Below are 22663 nucleotides of genomic sequence, written 5' to 3'. Positions count from 1 at the left end.
AGTCTGGAAATAGATTGCAAAAAGCTTAAAGAAGAGGAAGTTAAATACCTCATGAAGACAGTTTTCTCAAGGAATTTAACAAGGGAAGAAGAGATGTGGAATGAGAGCAAAAAGAGTGTGGTTGGCTTAGGCAAAGATGGTTTTGCTTTGTTCCTGTTTGCTTGCTGCTTTTCTTTTTCAGCAGAGAAGAAGCCAGAAGATAGGGAGAGATTGAAGATTAGTGAGTTAGGATGGCATTGGAGAAATCTGCTGGAGAAGACAGGAGATGAACTCACTCTTGAATATAGAGTTCTATGGCAATAGGAAGAATGATCAAGCAGAGAGAGAGAAGATGCTTGAGTAATGTGATATGAGAGGGGGATAAGATAATTTCTAGGTGAGTAGTTACATTTTTTTCCAGGAAAGTATAAAGGACAGTCCTCTGCTTAGTGTGTGGGACAAGAAAACAGTGATGTTTGAAAGGAGAAGAGAAGATATGGAATGCTTGTTGTGGAACATATGCATGAGAATATATTAGTAAGGAATGGCAGGATCTCCGACACTGAGGTTTGATCCAAGGTTAGATAATATACATTTGTAGCAGGACTAACACCTACAGTTTTATGATTTTCTCCAAGTCATTTGTTATTGATAGGATTAAAGAAAGTAGACCATGTGCACAATCCACAGTTTGGGTTTAACAAATCATTTTCAGCAATGTGGACAAGAGATTCTGGAAAGAAGATAGTGAAGAGTCAAACTGATTAAATAGTAACCTACAAGACCATATGTCTCATTAATTTTCCATAGCAGCACTTCCATTTAAGAAAATAACTTACCACATTGCACAGAGGAACATTTGGGAGGGACCTTTATTCTTTTTTTTTACACTGAAATATGTTTATTCCAATCAACCCAAGATACTTGGAGGATCACCAAAACATAATGGGGAAACAGAAGGTCAAATATGTGTTTTTTTATTCTACTCAGTAGACATATAGCATACTCAAAAGTCATATCTTGAACCCTCTGTTCCACGGGTATGCTTGAGGAAGAGGTCCCTGGGTCAAAGGTGGGGAGCAAACATATGATCACTGAAACTTTGCAGAGCCCTTGGTCTGAGGGGCAGATGGAGACGAGGAGAAAAGTGCAGCAGAGCCACAGGAGATACCCATAACCCTGACAACTTGCCTTAGCCTTTCTCCTGCCCCACTATACTGGGGTGGGGATGGAGGTGGTGGTGCTAATATGATTGAGATGGTGGGGGCCTTACAGAGCACAAGGTGAGTTTCTTGACTGGAGAGGAGTCTGTTTCCAGTTGGGCCAGTTGATAGAACTTGGTGACCGTGTCAGGAGTACCAAGGTGTGTATTTGCTTTATAATACCCCTGTGGCTCTTGCTCTCATGTGAGCAGCCTGTTAAGGTTGAAATTGTGACTCAGAACAGGTATTGAAGTCTGCTTGCCTCTTCTTGCCCTTTACTGGTGAGACCCAATTTCCAGGGGCCATTTCCTTGAGACCCAGGAGATCAGGAACAATGGAACTGTGTTGGACAAGTCAAAGAAGGGACTCTTATTGTGAATTTAGTCTCTTTGTGACTTGTGTACCTTAAGGATACAGGGCAATAGAGAAGAGATTCCCAGAGGAGCAAAATCTTCCACATGACTGCATGGAGAAACACAGAGCTGTATGACACAGGGTCAGAGAAAGAGTTCTGTGGGGTATGTATATGCAGTTGAGGGCCTGCTGGAAGTGACATACTTCAGACATAGCTCTTCAAAGGGTGTTCTAGGACAGAGAGAGATCACTCTGAGGAGGTGGCATAAGGCCAATACAAGGGACCAAGTTAATAACAGCAAAAAAGAAGACATTCATGCAGACACATATTCCCATGAATATTCCCCTGCCCCTCAATAGTCTTTGCTAGCCTATCAGAAATGGAAACAAGTGACTGTTCAGGCAGGGCCTACTGCTGAGATATCATGATTAATGCTCAATCCACAAGGACAGTGGTGGTGTCTCACAGGCAGAGTCAAATCCAGTCAGCAAACTTACTCAGCTGTATCTTTATACAGTCCCAGGTCACATTAATCTCTGCAGGCCTCCTGGCAGTACTCCTAGATTTGGCACAATATAGTAACATTCCACAGAGAGAACAGAAAGTCCTGGTAAAAGAGCAGCAGCAACTCCCTTAGATGTAGGAGCAGATGTAACAATGAGTCTGTGAACTGGGTCCCCTGGAAAATACCAAGTAGGTTCTCAAAGGCCCAAGAAAGACAGGACACACATTACGTAGAGACAATGGCGACTGTTGTGTCCATCTAGGTCCAGGTAAGCTGCACGCTGGGTTCTAGCACTGCCATCAAATAGGAACCAAAGACAGTCAATGTTTTCTCTAGCTAGCTAAAGCCTTGAAGGCCATAGTAGTAGAGCTTGGCATAGGCCTCCTCACCAGCAGGCAGGGAGCCAGATGACTGTAGCAAATGGGCTGACAGGGAAACCTGGAAGGAGCTATGTGACCAAAGCCATGGAACAGGAAGCCAGCTGCAAGCACCAGGAACACAAGTAGCGGCTGAGCCCACCGTAGTTGACGACCATGTGCTTGCTGCAATATATCTTTACAGATTGTACTGCAGACTGTGATGTCCTGAGGGTTACTTCCTTTTTTCTTCAGGAGCTCCTTATTTGAGACTTTGAATGACTGAACTATTTCTTGGAAAACTTCCTCATCTTCTCAGGAATTTGGTTCCAAGTCTCCAGGACATGTCCCAGCAGTAAACTGGATTGTGGCAAGTGCTTGGTGTATAGTTGTCTCCAAACATTGAAGTTGAGGGCATCCAACGGCAGACACTCAGTCAAGCTTCTCCAGGAGCTCTTTCTTCATTTCAGAGGGAGAGCTAGAGGTGACTCTGGAGAAGAAGAAGGTGGGGTAGGTATGCAGGGTAGTTTTTGACTTTGCACCAAATGCTAGCACTTTCAATTTGGGGTAGAACTGACAAAGTTGTTCCTGTAGATGGTGCCAGTGAGTTGCTGGGCATGTAGGCAAAGCTCAGAAGTGGAAAGAAGTCCTTAGGGCCAATCATGCCAAAGTCCTTGGTGAGGTTGGGATGCATCAGAAGTAGTTGGTCCAAATAAACAATGGATAAGGATGACAGAAATTTGATTCCCAGTATGGATAACATGATCATCAGCCACATTAAGCCACTTACAGAAGTCTCTCTGTTAGGATGATAAAGCCTGCCTGCCACATGATGGTAAGATACTTTGCTGCTTGATTCTGATGGGATCTCAGTAGTTCAAGGTTCTTGCCTAAGTTCATGGTGGCAGTCTTGGGCTTGTCTTGCAAAACTGCTTGGACACAGATGAGGTAGCCATGGAGTGACCCACCTGGATTCTTGTCCAGTTCTTGAAGCATGGCATAAAGACAAAAGACAAAGAAAAGTTCCAGCACGCCACCTGCTTTCCTCAACAGTCCTTGAATGATTGCACAAAGTTCTCAGGCCACCAGGCAGTAGGGGTAATCATGTGTGCTGGCTTAATGTAGGTTCATTCTGAGGGGCTTGCAGCTTGTAGCTGAGATATCTAGCCAGGTCCTTCACACGTGCAGAGGAGATCCCAGGGAACATACTCTGGCTCTTCCCCATTTCCTTTTGCACTGCTACCACATCTAGAGCCATCATCACTTCCTCCAACCTTCCAAAGCGACCCTTCTTGATGCTCTTGTTGGTTGGAGTGGTTGCCTTTTTGGGTATTTTTGGCTGTTTTCTTGTGCTAGGTGGGAGCAGGTGGGAGCAATTGTTCCTTGTGTTTTTTCATCACCTTCTGAAAGACCAGGTCAAAAAGAGTGCCTGAAGGCTGGATGGCAGAGACCAGGTTCGCTTTCCCAAGTGCTAGGAGATTCCCTCTACCTCCTCCTCCACAGCTCTACCCCTCCCACCCTCTCTATCTCCTAGCAACCTTTTTTAGCTGCAGTGGCCACCACAGTATAGTTTCTCCCTCTGCCACTCCCAAGACAGACGGATAGACCAATTGACAATCAAGCACTTCCTCCCCTCCCCCTAACCCAGGTCCCCCAGGGACATGTACTCTTGACTTGATTCTAACCAAGAACAATGAATTATATAGTGATGTCAAAATATTTGATATCTTGGAAGTAAGTAAACATTTCATCTTAGAGTATTGGAATTCCAGGTGAAGTACCCTAGATTTTGGAAGCATGGATACCAGTGTTCAAATAAATGTTAGGTCAGATGTTGTGGGTATAGATGCTAAAAGGAAAGATAGTTTAAAGTAATAGATAAGCTCATAGAACGTGAAAAACATACACAATATTAGAATCAGAGAGAAGGGAGTTAGATTATCCAGTTTTATGAAGAAATTGATGAGTGCACAGAGAACAAAATAACAAGATGAAATTTAAACAAAAAAAATAACATAAAAGCTGGGAGTAAGCTGAAACAGTTTAATAGTGGTGAGATCAGGTGAGACGGGATTGGAAAAATAAATTCTTGTATGAGTTACATCCCATGGTAAAATATTAAAGACAAAAAAAGTTCAATTCAACTATATGAAATAGGCAGTAAGTGGATACTCTGTGCAAAGAATTGAGTTAAATTGCTAGAGATATGATGTAAAAAGAAATGGAGTTCCTCAAGCCTTTACAGTACATGAATGGACCATAGTCTAAATATGAGTTAGTAGTGTGCCAGAGGAGCCAAGACAACTTATGGAAAAGTCAGGCTATGATAACAAAAATAAGGTATTTCAAAATAGGAAAGTGTTGATAGTAATTATATATATACATATATATATACATATATATGTATATATATCGTTGAATATTGTGATAGATATCAGTTTTTGGGAGGATATTTGCAAGCTATGATGTCTTTAGATGAAATTGATCAGGGTGGTAGTGACTATCATACAATTAAAAGAATAAAGAGTTAATAGTCAGAGACACTTGGTTCAAAATTTGACTCTTACAGTGTGACCTTAGACAAGTGTCTTCTATGATCCTCTGATTTTTAAGATGATTGGAGTTCATTTCTGAGGTGACTTCTAAATATGTTCTTTATCATTCATCTATCCACAAAACAACAGCATATCTCATTTAAGACTCACAAATTTCTCTGACATATATTATAGGTATACAGATAATATACACTAGAGATCTCTTAGAACAAACATTTATTTTTGTCCTTGCACCCACAATACTTGACAGAGTACAATGCAATAAATGCTAGTTGACTGATGATGCCCACTTCAGAGGTGATTATGTGAAAACTCAAAATATGCTCATATTCACACAACACTTGAATGTGAAATTTGGGATCCAAAAGCATGTGTTCCTGATTACATTTTCCGTGCTCTTTCCAGTCAACCTTACTGAATATACAAGGATCTCGTTTATGTACTTAGAAGACAAGGAAGGCTTAAGAGCTGCCAAGAGGAAAAGGGATTGAATTTATTCTGTTTTTCCCTGGAGAGGAGAACTGGGATCACCTTAGTTTTGCAATGTTGACTTCTCTGACACAACCGCTCAGCACTCCTCCACCCCTCCTATCCCCTGCAAAAAACAAAACAAAACTGATTAGCCCTTGCTTTCCTGACTTAGCTTCAGGTTCTGGAATCATAAAATGTTGAGCAGTGATAGTGCCTTTTAGACACTGAGTACCTGAAACTGAGACAAATAGGGTCACCATAACTTGATGACAAACTCACCAGATGAATTTCAAGATAGAAATGGAGTGCATGATCAGAGAAGTTAAGTGTCACTCTGTTTTTGTTGCATGTCATTTCCTCATCAAGGCACAGTAAACTTCCTCCTTTGTTAAATGATCAGTGATTTGTGAGAATCTTACTACCTCCTAAGATCAAATCTGAATGATGGCTTTGGAGTGATGCCTCTAATACCTGGGAAAGCATTGCATTCCTTTTCACAGTTCTACCTTTGATTCTCTATATAAGCAGAAAAGAAAAAGTTTGAACAAGTGTTACCTCTGCGATTATTGATTTGTGCCACATTTTAAAAAATAGTTACAGATCTCCTTCATAAAAAGTTTAAGATACAAAAAAAGACTGACCTAAAATACAGCTGAAGAATACTGAGGAGTGAGAAGGGTTGAGGTACTATTAATGAACATGATTCAAGATTTGACTAGGAAAAGGTACACTCTAGAGTTCATTTGGGCTCAGATTCTGAGAGAACAAGACAACAAATGATAAACCTACAATCTTGGCATGTTATGGCAGGAAAAGTCCTCAAAAGATGATCAAATCCAACTCCTTTGTTGTAAAGATGAAGAAATTGAGGAATATCATTGTCAAATAGGTTGCCTAAAATCACAAAGGTTATTTTTTTCACAGAATAAGTATTAAACCAATTGGCTATGTACTTTAAGTTTAGTGCTACCCTTATCACTTCAGCAATTTAAATATACTACAGGTGAGAATTTTCTACTTCTTGAAAAATTTTGGTGAAGGATAATGCAATAATATTCATTTAAACTAGTGCAACATTTGAGAAAAAATCAGCAATGTTTTCTTTATGTGTATGCCATTGTAAAAGAAGAGAGAGAGAGAGAGAGACAGAGAGAGAGAGAGAGAGGCAGAGAGAGAGAGAGACAGAGAGAGAGAGAGAGAGTAAGAGGGAGAGGGGGGAAAGTTCCGATTAAACTGAGCAAAACAGAACTTTTAGAATATATATTGATTCTCTCCCTCCATAATGTTCCCATAAATCATAATCATCATGTGCCACTCCTATGTGCCCTTGATTCTGTGAGCCGTAATCTAATCTTATAACTGAAGCCCTCCAGAAAAAAACATTTTTCTTAGGATTTCTTCTTACTTATGCATTTTTTCCTTTCCTCTCTCCATCTTCTTTTTATTTGCCTCCAATATTGCTAGCTGTACCCAAGATGAAGACATCTGGAGGTCATCAAACTGAGCTGACAAATAATAGAATTTTTTGTTAGTGATGGGAATCTGCCTATGTTTTCTGAAGCCTTAGAAATTTCTTGCACGGCCTAGCCTTCATAAGCTTCCCTATGATTTGCTCATAATTCTATAAGAAATGTCTCTGATCTCTTATTGTTTTATTTTTTTCTCTATTTCCACTATCGGTTTGTCTATAGAAATTATGTAATCTGTCTAAGAGGAAGATAAATTTACCAAATGCCGTCTGACAAAAAAAAAAAAAAATCATGCTAAATTCAATCTATATGAGGTTGTATTTTTTTTGTTCAGCATAAGATCTGTTAAGAAAAGTTTTAGTACTTTTCCATGTAGAATTAAGAAAAGAATAGCCTGGTAATTTCCATTGAATTATTAGTCCAACTCATTGAAACTTATTTACAACTCTTTTTTCTTATCGTGATTAGTTGATAGCACACCTATTCTTCTTATTTAACTAGTGATAGGGACTCTCACTAAGTACAGAGTCACATCTGTCTGAGGAAACTAATTAAATAAAAGTTGATATTTATTCTAGAGCCCACCTAAGTCAATCTCCTACCATACTTCCCATTTTACAGATGAAGATGCACTAGAGGTAAAGTAATTTACATAAAATTACACAGGTAGTTAGCAGAGTGAGGATTTGAATTCAGGTTTTCTGAATCCAAATCTAGTGTCTGAGTTAGTACTCATCAGTATCAACTTCTCCCCACAAAATTTATCTTGTTTTCACTTTGTATGTATTTTTATTGAATTAAATGTGAAAAATGAATATCATAAAGCGTTTAATGTAAAAGGGCAGGCTAAACAAAAAAAAATGTTTGAAAAAAACATTAGGAATAAAGCATTTAATCATGGAAATGTATGATAGAGAGAGAAGATGGATGGTTCATACTGAAAAAAATAATGTTTATAGATGGACACATTGAGTACATTATTGGTATCCTTTCAATCTTAATACACAGTGAAGAAGGAGGTCATCATACTAGATTGACCTCCAATGGTAAAATCTTCACAAAAGTCATAAAGGAAGGGCAGGAACAGATGGACACCTTCTATTGGAATAGATCCAAATAGATGAGTCCATAGAAAATTTTGAATATTGCAATTATTTGTGAATTTATTTCTTCTGCTAGGAAAATGCAAGCTCCCAGAGAAAAAGTATGATTTAATTTTAGTTTTCTTTATAGGCCCAGCATTTAGCTCATTATCTGGTACATATGAAAGATTTGACTGAATAAATGAATGAATTATAGCAATCAGAGAGGAAGAGTTCAAAAATTTGGGATAGAAAGTTAATTAGAAAATAGCCCAAACCACTTGTTAGAGGAGGTAAATATTCCAAAATAATACAAGCTCAGTTCTGAGAGAGATGTTATGAGTCAAATGTAATGTAACCTTGTCTACTCTCATTTCAGTGTTAGAACCTCAGTTTCTTCTGCTCTTGATAAATGGTCTGAAGAATCTTCAAAACTAAAGAGGCATTAGTGGGATGTATCTCCACTAAAGGTTAGTTACGTGCTACTTTTCTTTCTGGAAACTTTGAGTGCCATAATGGAAATAGCATGACATTAACCTGAGTGTTTATTTACTGATCTGAATTAAATAGACACAAGGTAAAGTCAAGCCACCCATAGGAATTAGAATAGAGAGAACATGAGTGGTTTAATTTATTCAGGGTCTAAGGGATGATTTGCTAGGCTCCTGGACTTCACCAAAGCAATTATGATTTCTTTTTGTAGAAATGTTTCATTTTCATCAGAATAGGAAAGTTATTTCCCTCTAAATAACTCTGCCCCCAATTTTATTGTGTACTATTCATGGTGGTCTATAATGTTTATTTATTTATTTCTTGGAAATGTTAGGAATAAGGACATCAAATAATTTAAATATTCATTGCCAAGTGTGAGAGAGCACAAGAACTCCAGACTCCAGATTAAAGGATGGGGGATATGATGAGGGCCTTTAATTTTCATGAAGTCACAAGCAAATATTGGGAAAAAATATTCAAATAGAAGATTGCAAACCAAGGACTTAGGTTGGTGTATATAAATACTGAGATCCATTAACAAAAAAAAAAGAAAAATGCGAGTGAGGTGAAAAGTAATTACCTCTGCCTTGTTCCCATCACTGATTCAATATCTGAACAAGATTGAAGTTGTTGATGAACTTTACATAATTTCCTCTTTCTTTATATAACAGAATACGTGAAATGGGCACCTTCTCTCATTGCTTTTTGATAGCTTTTGAAACTAGCCACTCATCACTGTCGCAAATTAAACAGGCACCAAGTGATCAAATTTGAAATTGGAATTGTTTCTTTTCAAATCAGTTCATGAATCATTATTACTGAAATGATCAGAGTTTACTCAAATTATAGCTATTTATGCTTTAGATTTACTTTCATAGCTTATTTTCACAGTACATGGAAATTATGCTGCATGTCACTTTCTAACATTTCATGTAGAGACAAAACATCGGGTGTCCTTCTTTCCATGACCTCATATGTCACTGTCTGAGAGGAAGATGAAGGCTTAGGCTCTCATTGACATTTTTAGGCCACAAGGTTATTCTTTACTTTCCTGAAACTGTAAGGCTGTGTTCTGCCCTTGAAGGTGAAGGAGAATCATTTGGGGAAATCATTAAGCTTGGAAAGTTTTAGGTTTTTAATTTAGATAAAATAAATATAAATGGTATCCTTAAACTGAAGCAAATACTCTGTTACACAGTTAAAACTGTATGAGACAGAAAATTTGTATTTATCATTTCAGTATCCCATTATTTTTGTCTTTATGCTTACCATCAGGAAAATGGTAAAGACAAAAGAAAACACTACTGCTATTGCATCACCATCTCTACATAGAAAAGAAAGCACTGTGATATGACCATGAAAGTTTGTGGCATAAAGAAATGTCATCCATGAAAAAGAGATATGGAAGAACAACTTCCTAAAAGAGTAAAGCAAATGGATGTAAAGATGAAATGTCAGGCTGTCCTAGAAGTTGTCCTGGTTGTCCTCATTGTACTAACCCAAGCCATTTTCACCTGCCTTGATAGTTTTGGTAAATAAGACTTGCTTTCTTTGGTAGTATAATTGTCTTTTATTGAGCCTAGATACTCTTTGGACTTTTGTTGCTATATATGAAAACACCTTTACATAGGTACATAGTCCACAAACCCTACATAGGTGTTTTCAAGCCAACACATGTGATATCAGGCATTTGTAATATAATCACTCAATATCTACTCAATGACATTTATGAATTTCAGTAGAAATGAGGTATAGAGAAAAACAGAGGGTTAGCATCCAGAAATAAGTAAGTGATGAATTCCCTGATCTCTGCCATGTTTCAAACAGCATCCAAAGTTGTGTGTCAATTTTTTAGTCTTGCATTTTAGAATGTCATGTATGAACTAGAGGCCATCAAGTGCAGGGCAAGTAGAATGTTGAATAATTGGAAGTGATGCCATATGAGGATCAGTTAAAGGAACTGATAAACTTAGCCTTAAAGAAAAGAAGACATTGAGAGAAATACTATGTTCTAGAATTTGAAGATCCATAATACATGGGTAATTTGACTTCCTTTTCTGTCCTTGGTGCTAATAAGAGAAGAAAAATGGAATATCAAGTGGAATTTGCACGTTTTTAGGACTGATTGAATGAAACATTTTTAGCTAGGACTTTTCCAAAGTGTAATTCTCTTTTTCTGGATGTAACATGCTTCCCACAATTTAAGATCTTTACACAAAAGTTGAATGTCAGTATTTTTTTGTTAGTTTATTTTTGCTTATTTGTTTTTTGGTATGAAGGGTTGTTGCTCACATATGTTTGGAAGAGCTGGCCTCTGAAGTCTGTTTCAGTTCTGGGAGTCTGTCATTCTGTAAGAAACAGCATTTTGTATTATTTAAATCATCAAGAAGCTGTGTTAATCTGATAAGACATTCCTCTTCACATCCCAAATTTCAAGGTATTATCAAGTAAATAAGAACAGCTTTAATTCAGTCAGAATAGAAACTGGGCTAAAAATCATATCTGATCCCAAATCTCAATATTCTTTGGTCTGGAGAGGGTAATAAATGATTCAACATCCCACACTCCCATTCAGGAAGTGATAAGAGGTAGTAGGATTTTCCTTGTTTCTATATTGCTCTCAGAAAACCTATTCTTTGAGCAATTATTAAATGCCTGCTATATGCCAGCACTGTGACAGAAGCAACATTGAAGCTCATAGAACTGGTAGTGAACCTATGAAATCTATTTTTTTTTATTAATTTATTTGTTTTCGGTTTTCTACAATCACTTTCATAAGTCTTAGATTTTCTCCCTCTCCCTCCCCAATCCCTCTCTGAGTCAGCATGCAATATTATATGGGTTCTACAGATACATTCTTATTATAATATTTTCACATTAGTCATGTTGCACAGAAGATTTAAAATGAATGGGAGATACCATGAGAAAAACCCAAACAAAACAAAACATAACACAAGAGAATGTATCCTGTTTCATTCTGTGATCCAATTCCATAGTTCTTTCTCTGGATGTAGATGGCATTTTACCTCAAAAGTCCTTTGGGGATTTTGGGAATTTGCAATGCTGTGAAGGGCTAAATTTATCAGAAAAATTGTTTGCACAATGTGGTTGTTACTGTGTACAAAGTTTTCCTGGTTCTGCTCCTTTGTCTCAGCATCAGTTTATATAAGACCTTCCAGGGCTCTCTGAAGTCTTCCTATTCATCATTTCTTATAGCAATAGTATTCTATTATATTCATGTACCACAACTTGTTCAGCCATTCCCCAATTGGTGGGCATCCCCTTGATTTCCAGTTCTTGGTCACCACAAAGAGAGCTGCTATTAATATTTTTGTACATGTGGGACCCTTTCCCATTTTTATGATTTCTTTGGGATACAGTTCCAGAAATGTTATTGCTGGGTCAAAGCGAAACCTATGAAATCTTAATCTTTTAGGCCCACTTTGTATTTCTCTTAGCTTGCATGGGGGAGGCTGAGAGCCAACAAGTCATAAGCTTTCCTTCCCTCATCAGTGTAACAAGCAATAATTACATGAATTAATTTGTTCTTCCAGGCTTATCCAGTTCATCAATTACTATATTTTTTCAAACTGCTGATAGAAAAAAGACAAGAGGAAGAGTGATGTAGAAATGAAAAATAAGCCCCTAAGGAAAAAAAAAACTTCTGACATTTTTTAAGTGTCTATTTTTGGCTAAGGAAAGAACTGAAAACTTCAAAAGGGTAAAAAGATGAGTGGGAAAATGGGCATATAGTGAATCACATTACTACTAGAAACTGTGGCTGACATTCTTGTTTCAGTTGGCAGTCTATAAGTATCCTACACATCATGGTTCCTCTGATTGTTCTTAACACATTCTTAAAACAATATAGGTCCACACTTCCAAGAGAGAGTACCTTTGACTGTTCATTTTATTATCTAAGAACTACCCAGAACCTATGGTTAATCATAGGAATGTGTAATATCGCATTATAAAACAATAGCACGTTACTCATGACTTTTTTAAGGGCTTCATAAACATGTTTTAACTTTACATTAAAAATTTTACAGATTAACCCCACTCTGTGTGGTTACATTAATCATTTTTTAAATTTTAACCAAAATTTATTTTATCTGCTTTCCACCCTCACCCAGGGTGGGGAAAATAGAAAAGCAAATTTCTTATAGCAAATATGACATCAAGCAAAATAAATGGAGATTATATATGTGTATGCATATGTACACATGTGTATTTATATGTATGTATATAAATATAAATATACATATAATACATGCAAATATAGATACCTATACACAACGCACACATAAAGTGTGTATATATGTATGCCTATGCAAAGGCACACATATATGCAAATATTCACACATGCATATACATGTGTGTTAGATTTGGGGTGCAGAATGAGAGGTGTGATATACATGTTTAATGTATAGAATGAGAGAGATGTGTGTATATATATATATGTATCTATGTGCATATATATACATATGTGTATGTATATGTATATAATTACAATTACATATTACACATACATAAGTTTCTATATATGTAGGTTTGTGTGTATATGTATATATCAAACTTTCAAAACCATAAGAACTATAATCAATTAAATGACTATTTATGATTCCAAAGGATGAATGAGGAAGCCTGTCATTCACTTGACAGAGAGGTAAAATGACATATTTAATGTAAGGGAAGACACACATATACATGTGTGTGTTAAATTATAACAATAAAATATTATAATAATGTATATTTATACATCACATCCATCCATCCATATTTGTCTCTCTAAATCTGGCATCTTTATGCCCATAGGCATATAGCATATTTCTTCATTCATCTTTTGAAATCATGGATGGTAATTGTATTGATTATAATTCTTACAGTTCTGAAAGTTTGTTTTCACAGCATGATGTTAATAAATCAATTGTTCCTTTGCTTATTTCTCATTTTGTTCATTGTTTTACACAATTCCTCAAAATTTTCCCTGTTATAAAATTAGTATAGTGTGAATTCTTCTTCTGGTTCTGCTTCTTTCACTGCAACTCACTGTATACAAAGTATATGTCCTTCCTTGTCTCTCTTTGAAATCACCTATGTCTTCACTTCTTCCTATATACATTGCAATATTATATTGATGTGCCACAAATCGTTTTTCCATTCCTTGATTTTTGGTAAATCATTTATTTTCCAGTTTATTGACAGCACAAAAACAATTGCTGTAAATAATTTTGTATATATAGAACCTTTTTTTTTTTAAATTTCTTTTCAATATCGATCTAGTTATGGTACAGTTAGGTTAAAGAGAAAGCACCATTTAATAATTATATCAACAGGAGCAGCAGTGTTTATATAATATCTTTTGTACCATCACTATCCTAAGAGCTTTGTAAGTATTATCTCATTTGAGTCTCACAACAACTCTGTGAAATTAGTTCTGTTATTATCCCCATTTTACAGTTAAAGAAATAGGCAGGAGTTGGAGCCAAGATGGCAGAGTAGAACACATATATACACATAGCTCCGAACCCACAACCATTGAACATCTGTAAATAGCAACTCACTGCGAATTCTGCAGGACCAGAGGCCACAGAACATTGGAGCGAAGGAGATTTCTGTTCCAGAGGGACCTGCAAACCTCTCGCAAAAGGTCCTTTGAGCCACGGACTGGGAGCCAAGTACAGCCCTACCGCAGCCGCGGCACAGAGAGGAGCAGATCCGAGCAGGCTTCAGGGACAGAGTCTCCAGCAGCCACGTGGGTCCCTCCACCCACAGGTGACAAGGGTCGGTGAGAGGGTCTCTTTGGCGGGTCAAGAGGGGAGTGGGGTGCCCCCATAACTCAGGCCCCCTCGGGAGGCAGAAGCAGAGGTGGGAGCAGACAGGGGCTCCCAAAGCAGGCAGGAGTCTGGATCCATTGCTGAAGGTCTCTGCATAAACCCCCTGAGGGAACAGAGCCTGTGAGGCCACCCTGCCCTGACCTGAGCACCTGAACTTAATCTCACACTGAATAGCAGCCCTGCCCCCGCCAAAAGCCCTGAGGCTGGAAGCAGCATTTGAATCTCAGACCCCAAGTGTGACTGGGAGGATCAGAAGGCGAGGTGGGTGTGAGGAGAATATTCAGAGGTCAAGTCACTGGCTGGGAAAATGCCCAGAAAAGGGAAAAGAAATAAGACTATAGAAGGTTACTTTCTTGGTGAACAGGCATTTCCTCCCTTCCTTTCTGATGAGGAAGAACAATGCTTACCATCAGGCAAAGACACAGAAGTCAAGGCTTCTATATCCCAGTCCACTCAATGGGCTCAGGCCATGGAAGAGCTCAAAAAGAATTTTGAAAATCAAGTTAGAGAGGTGGAGGAAAAACTGGGAAGAGAAATGAGAGACATGCAGTAAAAGCATGAACAGCAGGTCAGCACCCTGCTAAAGGAGACCCAAAAAAATGCTGAAGAAAATAACACCTTGAAAAATAGGCGAACTCAATTGGCAAAAGAGGTTCAAAAAGCCAATGAGGAGAAGAATGCTTTCAAAAGCAGAATTAGCCAAATGGAAAAGGAGATTCAAAAGCTCACTGAAGAAAATAGTTCTTTCAAAATTAGAATGGCACAGATGGAGGCTAATGACTTTATGCAAAACCAAGAAATCACAGAACAAAGAGAGAAGAATAGAAAAATGGAAGATAACGTGAAATATCTCATTGGAAAAACAACAGACCTGGAAAATAGATCCAGGAGAGACAATTTAAAAATTATCACACTACCTGAAAGCCATGATCAAAAGAAGAGCCTAGACATCATCTTTCATGAAATTATCAAGGAAAACTGCCCTAAGATTCTAGAACCAGAGGGCAAAATAAATATTCAAGCAATCCACAGAACACTGCATGAAAGAGATCCAAAAAGAGAAACTCCTAAGAACATTGTGGCCAAATTCCAGAGTTCCCAGGTCAAGGAGAAAATATTGCAAGCAGCTAGAAAGAAACAATTCAAGTATTGTGGAAATACAATCAGGATAACACAAGATCTAGCAGCCTCTACATTAAGGGATCAAAGGGCATGGAATAGGATATTCCAGAAGTCAAAGGAACTAGGACTAAAACCAAGAATCACCTACCCACCAAAACTGAGTATAATACTTCAGGGGAAAAATTGGCCTTTCAATGAAATAGAGGACTTTCAAGCATTCTTGATGAAAAGACCAGAGCTGAAAAGAAAATTTGACTTTCAAACACAAGAATGAAGAGAAGCATGAAAAGGTGAACAGCAAAGAGAAGTTATAAGGGACTTACTAAAGTTGAACTGTTTACATTCCTACATGGAAAGACAATATTTGTAACTCTTGAAACTTTTCAGTATCTGGGTACTGGGTGGGATTACACACACACACATGCACACATGCACACACACATAGAGATAGAGTGCTCAAAGGGAACTGAAAAGGATGGGCTCATATCTTAAAAAAATGAAATCAAGTAGTGAGAGAGAAATATATTGGGAGGAGAAAGGGAGAAATGGAATGGGGCAAATTATCTCTCATAAAAGAGGCAAGCAAAAGACTTATTAGTGGAGGGACAAAGAGAGGAGGTGAGAGAAAAACATGAAGTTTACTCTCATCACATTCCACTAAAGGAAGGAATAAAATGCACACTCATTTTGGTATGAAAACCTATCTTACAAAACAGGAAAGTGGGGGATAAGGGGATAAGTAGGGTGGGGGGGATGATGGAAGGGAGGGCATGGGGAGGAGGGTGCAATTTGAGGTCGACACTCATGGGGAGGGACAGGATCAAAAGAGAATAGAAGTAATGGGGGATAGGATAGGATGGAGGGAAATATAGTTAGTCTTCTACAACACAACTATTATCGAAGTCATTTGCAAAACTGCACAGATTTGGCTTATATTGAATTGCTTGCCTTCCAAAGGGAAGGGGTGGGGAGGGAGGGAGGTAAAGAAGTTGAAACTCAAAGTGTTAGAAACAACTGTCAAGTAATGTTCTTGCCACTAGGAAATAAGAAATACAGGTAAAGGGGTACAGAATGTTATCTGGCCCTACAGGACAAAAGAGAAGATGGAGAGAAGGGCAGAGAGGGATGATAGAAGAAAAAGCAGATTGGTCATAGGGGCAATTAGAATGCTTGGTGTTTGAGGGGGGAGGGGAAAAAAGGGGAAAAAATTTGGAACCCAAAATTTTGTTAAAATGAATGTTAAAAGTTAAATAAATAAATTAATTAAATAAAAATAAAAAAAAAAATAGGCAAATAGAAGTGAAGCAATTTGCCCAAGTTTATACAGCAAGGAAGAGTTCAAGGCAAGACTGGAATAGAGTTCTTTCTGGATGGAGGCCCAGAACTCTATCCACTGCACCACAGACCTGTCATTTGGTAATTTTCTTTTTGGTCTATAAGTCGCAATTGATTTCCAGAATTATTATACCACTCACTAGTCTGCCAACATTATGTTAATGTGCATGTTTCAGATATTCTTTCTAGCATTTATCATTTTCCTTTCTTGTTTTCTTTACTTATCTGATAGGTATGAGATTAAAAGTGAGAATTGCTTTAATTTTCATTTATCTAATTAGTAGTGATGTGGAACATTTTTTTTTAAATGACGAGGACAACCTAAGATTCTTGATTATTAATGATAACTAGTACCACTGTGGAGAAAAAAAAAAAACAGAGATGTGTTTAAAATTAACTTATAGTTGTTGTGCTAAAGGATTTAAATCTACTTTTTAAAGTTGGACTGTAGGAAAAAAATATTCTAATTTCTTCAGGATGCTGAGTCCTAAATGTGATGATAACTTTTGCATGTTTTATTTAATTAGCCAAGTTCAGAAGACACAATAAATGTAAATAAACAAATAAATTAAAATAGAAAAGAGCCAGAAGGAAGAAAAAACACAACTGAGCTGAAGAGATCCAAGGCTATTTTGAGAAAATAATCAGAAGATTTAAAGCCAGAAAGAACTTTTGAAACCATCTAGCAAAATTTATCTTAAATATGAGAAAATGTAAAAATTAGAACAGATATACTAAAGAGAATAGAAATGGTTTCATGTCTTAAGAAACTATCACAGTTGAGAAATATTACACCATACTTTTGGTACTTAGAATTATTATTTTTCTCTCTCTCTGACTTTTAAAATATGGGTTTCATCTATATTTTCACGTGTTATTTTGTCATTTAAAATTTACACACACATATTAGTGTGTTTGTATGTTGATCAATATATCTATGGATTAGCATATTCGTAAAAGTTGGTCTAGTCCTTTGAGATCATCTAACACAAACTCCTCATTTTACGTATCAGGAAGTTGTAGTTCAAATTATTAAAATGGTTTGCCTAAAACCTTACAGTTAATTCTAGTTTATGAGATAATTTGATAGTGTAGAAACCCTTAAAAATATAGTATGAAGCAAAACTAATTGTTCTTCTTTATAGAGCTCTGCAACATGGGAAATTTCAAGGTGAAAAATGCGCACACACAAACACATGCACGCATTTGCACATACATACATATAGTTTTATAACTTTTGCCTTTCAATATTTAGACTTGGTTTCAACTGGTTATACTATCTCCTGACAGGAGAGTGATGCTACAAACGAAGATGGGAAGTGAGTAGGGTGCAGTATAAGGACACAGGGAGGATAGTTACATCGTAATTTCTGTGATAACTGCAATACTACATAATACTCAGAACACACTTTTCCTTCATGAAAATATGATTTGATTCTTTTATGAATTTGAGATTCCCTTTGTATGGTTATGTTCTCTACAGTGATATATTATAGCCCCTCACTAAGTTCATATCCTGTGCATTTTCTCCATGACTTGTGAGAATACACACAGTGATCTAACAGGTCTTTTTTGAGCTTTTTAACATCTTTGGGTTACCAATTTAATACATTAATTGTGTTTACTTTTGGTCACATAAAAAGCTAACCATTCGTTCCAGGCATACATGTCCAATGCAAAAAGTATTCATTAAGCCTTAAATTGAATACTAAGGATACAAGAATAAAGTGAAAATATCTCTCTGCTCTCAAGAAAACTGTATTTTACTGAGTCTTCCATGATGTCTGTTTTCCCAATTCAGATGACCTCTGGTAATATGCAGTAGAATACTTACGCTCTCCATGTATCATGCTACTCCTTTTTGAATTACTGTCGACTCCAATATATACCGACTGCTTTTAATTTATAGCCAAAAAAAAAATGGGAAAACAAACAGACAATGCACTATAATAATAGAAATTTCGACATCACCAAAAGAACTTAACAAATTCTGAATGTAGCCCAGCCTAAAATCTCCACAGTAAATTCTGGCCTGAGTTTAGTTTCATTTTCTCTACTTCTCAAAAATATAACTCCGTGAAGCAAATTAGCATGATTTCTATTCTACTCTTTGACTTTTCATTCACTTTATTTTCCTAATGTCAGTGATTATCTATATTCTCTCTTTGCTTCAGATTTTGCTAGAACCCTGGATTGTTTCGTGGCTTGATGCAATTAACCTAATGTCTTCTGAAAATGAGCTCATTTGGAACATCTTGATATAAACAGGCATCACTTTTATTTGAAATTCATAAAAGCTTATCTTATAGAGTGGTCAAAGTATTTATTGCCAAAGGGAGCTTAAAGAGCCTCAAGTCCAACCTCTCATTCAGGAATTGAAGAAGTTAAGGGCCAAGAGAGATAACATGACTTGCCCAAGGTGACACTACTAATAAGCAACTAAATACAGATTTTAAAGACAACTCATTTGATTAAAGATTTGATGTTGTTTTTACCATCTTATTACTGTGACAATTAGCTTACATAATGAAAGTTTAACAAGCAAAAGACCAGCACCAATTTAGTCTTGTGGCATCCACCACAGATGGAATGAACATAGCCTTGATTAGCACTAAACTGTTTTTCATTCAGGATGAGAAAAAAAATGTGGTTCCTTAGACTGCCTACACCATGATAACAAAACTCCCCCACATTAGCAACTTTTAGCTTAAGAACCTTCTGTGAAATCATTATAGTATTTGGCATTAAACATCTCTTGTTCTGTTTCATTTCCCTTTATGGGAATGAGCAAATTAGAGTGTAAAAAGCAGGCCTGAAAAAATTGTGACAATTTGGAATCAATATCTATTCTTAAACATGGAATAGATTATTTCCCTCCTGTTACCTTATGAAATCCTTATTTATAAAATGGTCATTTCTGAGTTTTGATTAAAAGCTGTTAAGGTATTTTTATTTAAAAAAAAATCTGAACAATTATAATAATTTACTGTGACTTTCATAGCCCATTACCCAGAAAGTAGTCTATACTATTCACATTATAATCTTATGGATGTTTAGGAAAAGTCAGAACCACCATTATCATAACATCTTTTATAAACCTTCAGTCTTTCACACTGCTATGCAATTTTATACATGATAAAGATCTCAGGAATAAGATAAGTTCAAGTTTTTTTTTTTCTCTGAAGAGTTACAAGTATTATTCTTTTCTCTCAGACCTGACCCTTAGCATCCCAATCCTGAACAAGGAAATTTAACTCTTAATGTTGTAATATTTAGAGATGAAACTGCTGGCAGTCACATTATTTATTTACATGGATGAATGAGACTGAAAATGGACTAACTATGTGATCTGCCTTTTAATCAGGAGCCACACTTTACACAGTTTCTCACCTCTTAGAATCAAAGACTATGAAGGCTTCAAACAAATGCCATTGAATTTTCAATTGGAAAGAAGGTTCTTTTTTCTGAGGCTTCTGTTGACATTGTTTGCTTGATACTATGGCTCAGCTTTCCCTTACCATATCCCCACTTCAAGAAAAAAAATACATCTGTAGAATTTGAGTCAGTTAATCAAGACACATTTGTTCAATGATAACTCAATTTTAGGGACTGTGCTACACACTGGAGAGAAAAAGACAAAAATTTACAAACGGCTCAAGAATCTGCAGTGTGTCAGGTAGAGAATGTAGACTTGGATGAGTCATAACTTCCTTGGATCTCAGTTTCCTTAATTAAAAAAGACTGATTTTGAATAGATGACTACTGGGTTCTCTTCCATTTCTATATCTATGATAGAATTTATACGTATGAAAAACATAAAGGTAGATGCTGGGTCTGTAATTTCATTGGTAAATCAAAAAGAAGAAACTCCCGCTATCAAAGCAAGTTGACACTTTGAATTTTATAATTTTAACTTGCCTAGGACTTAGACAATTGCCTGAATCACATAGCCAATAATTAGCATAGATGAGATTTGAACCTAGGTTTTTCTGGGCCCAGATCAGCTCTTCATTAAGGGTTGTTAATTTTGTGTGTGTGTCATTTACACCTTTAGTACTCTGGAGAAGCGTATATAGCTGGTCCCATTAGAACGTGTAGACAGAAAAAAAATGGAACCACCTGTAATCTAGCAGTACTTCTAATTGTTGCAGCACTTTTAAAGCAGTGAGGAGCATAAACCATATCTTGAGATAACAGCTATAATGTGATATCAAAATATCTGTGATTTCTATTGCTGACAAAGTCACATGTACTGCTGATATGTTCGTAGTTTGTGGCATACATTTGAATTTAATGGAAATGTTAATTACAGTTGAAAGGTTAACGGAAATATATCTTTTCCCATCAATGATCAAAAACTCTCTAAAAATTTATTTGTGGATCCCATGTCAAGAGCCATTGTCCTAGACTATTACTGCAAGTCATGGAACACATGTACAAAATTTAGATGAAAATTACTTTCATTAGGTAATGGTAAGGAGTAAAAGGAGGGATGTTTGAAAACCAAACCCCTCCAAATAGGAAAGAGATGGGAAGAAAGTCCAGATAGATCCTATTTTAACCAAGGGCTTGGATTAAGGGTATCAGCTAATACAAGATGTCTCTAGGCAGTCTTTTGTAGTACCAAGCTAGGAGTAGAGGCCTAGCTCATCCACTCTGGGAAATTAATAAAAACGAAAAAGAAAACAGTCTTCAGAGCTGTTTTTGCTCCTCCCCATCAACACTTTAGTATTACATTTCCACAAGCACTACGTCAAATACTGGACAACGAATTATTTATCTAAAGGAATGAACCTTAATAAAAAAAATCAGAGTAAAATATATAGAAAGTGATGTGTATATGTGTGTGTATGTGTGTGTGTGGTGCGTGTGTGTGTGTGCGTGCGTGCGCGTGTGTGTGTGTCTGTGTGTGTGTGTGTGTGTGTGTGTGTGTGTGTGTGTGTGTGTAATATCCATCTGTAAGACTGGAGGGATTAGGGAAGGGAGAGGAAGAAAGAAAATGTCCTCAGCCAAAGAGAGGAGAAAGAAATCTATTAACACTTAATCCCTCCCACTCTCATTGTTAATGACATCCCCTTTGCTCTGAACATCCTGCCATTCACATATTTTTTCTGTGCTTTGCATATATCAAAGTCAACATTTTCTTGCTCTCTTCTTTTAAGAGCCACATGTTTAAAATTAATGGAACTGCAAGATCTGATACCATCCTTATTCTAACTCTTCCTCCCTTATTACCTATGGAGCTATGCAATAAATCCCTGGAAGATTGGTGGAGTGGCTGCAAAAGGAGATTTATGTTGGGAATAGAATGTGTTGGTACCTGTGAAAAAATAAGAAATGGTGTCATGTAGGAGGTGGCATTCTAACTGAGAAGGGATTGTATTCTATACTTGAGGGATAAACTGAGGAAAGGCATAGAGCTAGAGATATAGCATTAAGTAAAAGGCAGAGTTAAGAGGCCAATTTTTTTTTTTTTTAACAAGAGCAGTTGAAGGAAAATAACATAAATTAAGACAGATGAGATGCTTATTATGATAGACTTTAAATGCAGGCTGAAAACGTTTCAATTTGTTCCAGAGATAATACGTAGCCATTAAAGACTTGAATAGGTGATGTCTAAGATATACAGATATATACAGAGGATATCATAGATATACAGATCCCTTATCTGTATATTGTATATTCCTCACCTTTAGATGATATTTAAGATAATTTCTAGCTCTCTCAAAATTCTGTTTCTAAGGTCACCTCTGTTCAGCTGACCATATAGAAATTGCCTTAATACTGTATGGTCATTAATTGTTCACATATCTCCAGTACTGGGAAGTAGAATTGAAGCAAGCTTAGATTGTCTCATTTTGTGGCTCCACTTCAGGTTGTTGTTCCAAATTCCTTACATCTGT

General features: G+C 36.7%; 1 pseudogene; it reads right to left on the bottom strand.

Moving 5' to 3' along the window:
- Nucleotides 1-1944: 1944 nt before the first annotated feature.
- LOC140512122 (transmembrane protein 214 pseudogene) lies at nt 1945-18610 on the bottom strand (annotated as a pseudogene).
- Nucleotides 18611-22663: the final 4053 nt, after the last annotated feature.

This window comes from Notamacropus eugenii, chromosome 6, assembly GCF_028372415.1.
Source record: "Notamacropus eugenii isolate mMacEug1 chromosome 6, mMacEug1.pri_v2, whole genome shotgun sequence".
Classification (NCBI taxonomy): Eukaryota; Metazoa; Chordata; class Mammalia; order Diprotodontia; family Macropodidae; genus Notamacropus; species Notamacropus eugenii.
Note: the sequence above shows the minus strand (reverse complement) of the source record. Positions and strands in the feature narration are given on the sequence as shown.